Source organism: Entelurus aequoreus, linkage group LG10 (assembly GCF_033978785.1).
Source record: "Entelurus aequoreus isolate RoL-2023_Sb linkage group LG10, RoL_Eaeq_v1.1, whole genome shotgun sequence".
Lineage (NCBI taxonomy): Eukaryota > Metazoa > Chordata > Actinopteri > Syngnathiformes > Syngnathidae > Entelurus > Entelurus aequoreus.
The window spans coordinates 80,983,825-80,987,187 of record NC_084740.1 but is presented as its reverse complement, the minus strand read 5'-3'; the positions used below and the strand labels follow the sequence as shown (position 1 = coordinate 80,987,187).

The 3,363-nt window shown below is 41.2% G+C and overlaps 1 pseudogene; it reads left to right on the top strand.

Annotated features, from left to right (window-relative positions):
* Positions 1 to 3,097, top strand: part of LOC133659246 (fibroblast growth factor 14-like) — a 65,850-nt pseudogene extending 62,753 nt beyond the window's left edge.
* The last annotated feature ends 266 nt before the right edge of the window (positions 3,098 to 3,363 follow it).

The following is a 3,363-nucleotide window of genomic DNA, read 5'->3' as shown; positions in this document are numbered from 1 at the left end:
TATATATCTGTATCATGAATCAATTTAAGTGGACCCCGACTTAAACAAGTTGAAAAACTTATTCGGGTGTTACCATTTAGTGGTCAATTGTACGGAATATGTACTTCACAGAGTCAGTGGGTTTGTATGTGTATGTATATGTATACTATGTATACACGCTGTTGTGTCACATTCATAGTTACTTGTTAAATGTGTGTTGTGGATGTGCATGTATATATATATATATATATATATATATATATATATATATATATATATATATATATATATATATATATATATATATATATATATATATATATATATATATGTGTGTACATACTTATATATGTATATGTATATATATGACATAACATTTTTATATACTATTATTATTATTATTATTAAACATACAGTAAGTAATAAGAGGGGTGGGAGTACATAAGTTTTTACTTTTCGGATATGTTTACATTAAATGTTTATTTTCATTTCTTGTTTCTTTTGCTTTTTATTATTAATATTATTATTATTATAATTATTGCTTTTGTTATTCATTCTTGAATGGCTTTTTTGTTGTTTTTTTTCAAAATTTGTTGTTTTTGTTTTGTCTACATATTCGAAATAAACATGAAAATGAAAATGAAACTGTGCAACCTACTAATAAAAGTCTCAATCAATCAATCAATCCAGCCTGGCGAAGCTTAACAATGCTGTTGCTAACGACGCCATTGAAGCTAACTTAGCTACGGGACCTCACAGAGCTATGCTAAAAACATTAGCTATCCACCTACGCCAGCCAGCCCTCATCTGCTCATCAACACCCGTGCTCACCTGCGTTCCAGCGATCGACAGAGCGACGAAGGACTTTCCCCCGATCATCTATGCGGTCGGCGGCTCGCGTCGGATCTCACGTCTGCTATCCAAGTCAGAGTCCTCCTGGTTGTGTTGCTGCAGCCAGCCGCTAATACACCGATCCCACCTCAAACTTTCTTCTTTGCAGTCTTCATTGTTCATTAAACAAATTGCAAAAGATTCACCAACACAGATGTCCAGAATACTGTGGAATTTTGAGATGAAAACAGAGCTTTTTTGTATTGGATTCAATGTGTCCGCATACTTCCGTTTCAACCATTGACGTCACGCGCATACGTCATCATACATAGACGTTTTCAACCAGAAGTTTAACGGGAAATTTAAAATGTCACTTTATAAGTTAACCCGGCCGTATTGGCATGTGTTGCAATGTTAAGATTTCATCATTGATATATAAACTATCAGACTGCGTGGTCGCTAGTAGTGGCTTTCTGTAGGCCTTAAATGTGTTGCCTTCGTTATAACACTTACATAAGGCTTTTAACTTTTTGCGGCTCCAGACAGATTAGTTTTTTGTATTTTTGTCTCTTTCCACATGTTGGGTTGCCGACCCCTGGTCTAAGTCTAAGTCTAAGTCTAGAACACTAGCATTTTTACGGGGTAGATTCTTTTAAACGTGGTAGCCGCTTGGATCGGCGATTCCTGATGTCTGTCTCTCCTCTTGATGTCTGTCTCTCCTCTTGATGTCTGTCTCTCCTCTTGATGTCTGTCTCTCCTCTGTGTCCGCAGTCGCCATGTACCGAGAGCCATCGCTGCACGACGTGGGGGAGACGGTGCCCAAGGCGGCGGCGGTGGTGCCGCCCAGTAAAAGCACAAGCGAGCCGGTGGTGATGAACGGAGGTAAACCCGTCAGCAAGCCCGACAAACCCGCCACATAGCCACACCCCCCCCTCCTACCTCGACTGTGTGCGCCGTGGCGCGCGGGGTTGGGGCGAGGCTGAGGTGATGACGGAGGCGGGGGCCTTTTTTTCTCTTACCGCCCCCCTTTCCCCTCCTCTCTCTCGTCTCGATGGCGGATCCATCTCTTCTCTCGCTCCTCTCCTCTTCTGCCTCGTCCTCCCCGCTTTGTTTTTTTCTTCTTCCCCCCCAGCTGTCTTGGTGGAGGGATTCTGAGCTGGGGGGTGGGGGGGATGGACGGAGGGTTCTCCAGCGTAGGATAACGGACCTTTCTGATCCTGGAATGCCTTTAAAAAACAGAAACAAACAAACAAAAAAGTCCCTCTGGAACTGGTGTGAATGTGTGTTTTACAGCCACTTTGCTTGCTGGGGGTGCTTTGGGAGAAAAAAATGAACTAAAAAAACAACGACCCGTGTTTCCTTTTCTTTGACGTGCACCTGCAGATCTATTTTCTATACCACGCTTCACCAGCTGTGTCCTGGGAGAGCGGCTGTATAGATAGAGTAAATACTAGGACCACGGTCCTCTATTTTTTATTATGCGTATGCTCCCCTCCTTTTTCTCCTCCTCTTTCTCTTTTCTAGATTCCTTTTCATCAGTTAACCACACACACACACACACACACACACACACACACACACACACACACACACACACACACACACACACACACACACACACACACACACACACACAGCTCGGAGGCTGCAATCTTCACATTGATGAAGTGTTAATTGCCGCCACTGCAACAATCAGTGCAAGGGGACGTGGGCGGGTGTACAAAATGGTGGATACATATCACAGGGGTGTCCAAAGTGAGGCCCGGGGGACATTTGCGGCCCCGCAGGTCATTTTTTAACGGCCCCGCGACACGTTCTAAAAATACGATAAAAAAAAAACCCAAACAAAAGTGGTATAAAAGAGCAAACAGGTGACAAGAAAATGTTGCAATGTTGACTCTAATAACACAAAGCTGCCATGCAGGCTGTTTCTTTCTTTAAAAAATAATATTTAATCAAAATCAACGTCTATATGAACTATTGACCTATTCAAGGCTACAATGACGTCACATTAAATATTCCCCTTTGAGATATTCTTTGGGGAAAAACGTTGCGTATTTTGTGTTTGCCATATAAAAAACTGAGCTGTTGTTTTTTTTAAAACATAAACAACAATAGAACTTAGAATTGACGGACAGGTCTGGAGCTGATCTCGAGATTATTGTGCTAAAAGTAATCAGTAAAAAAAAAAAAAAAAAAAAAAGTATAATTTATTTTTTAACACTTTAATGAGTAGGAGGACCCTTTTGGCTCCCCAATTATTTTAGTGGGATTTTTTTTTGCGTGTGTCATTGCTCAAAAAATGTCAATGTTGTTATGAGTTATTGACATACTTGCCAACCTTGAGGCCTCCGATATCGGGGGGCGTGGTCGGGGGGGGGGGGGGGGGGGTCGGGGGGGGGGCGTGGTTGAGCGTGGCTAAGGGCGTGGTTAAGAGGACAGTATATTTACAGCTAGAATTCACCAAATCAAGTATTTCATATATATATATATATAATGTATATATATATGTATGAAATACTTGACTTTCAGTTAATTCTAGCTATATATATA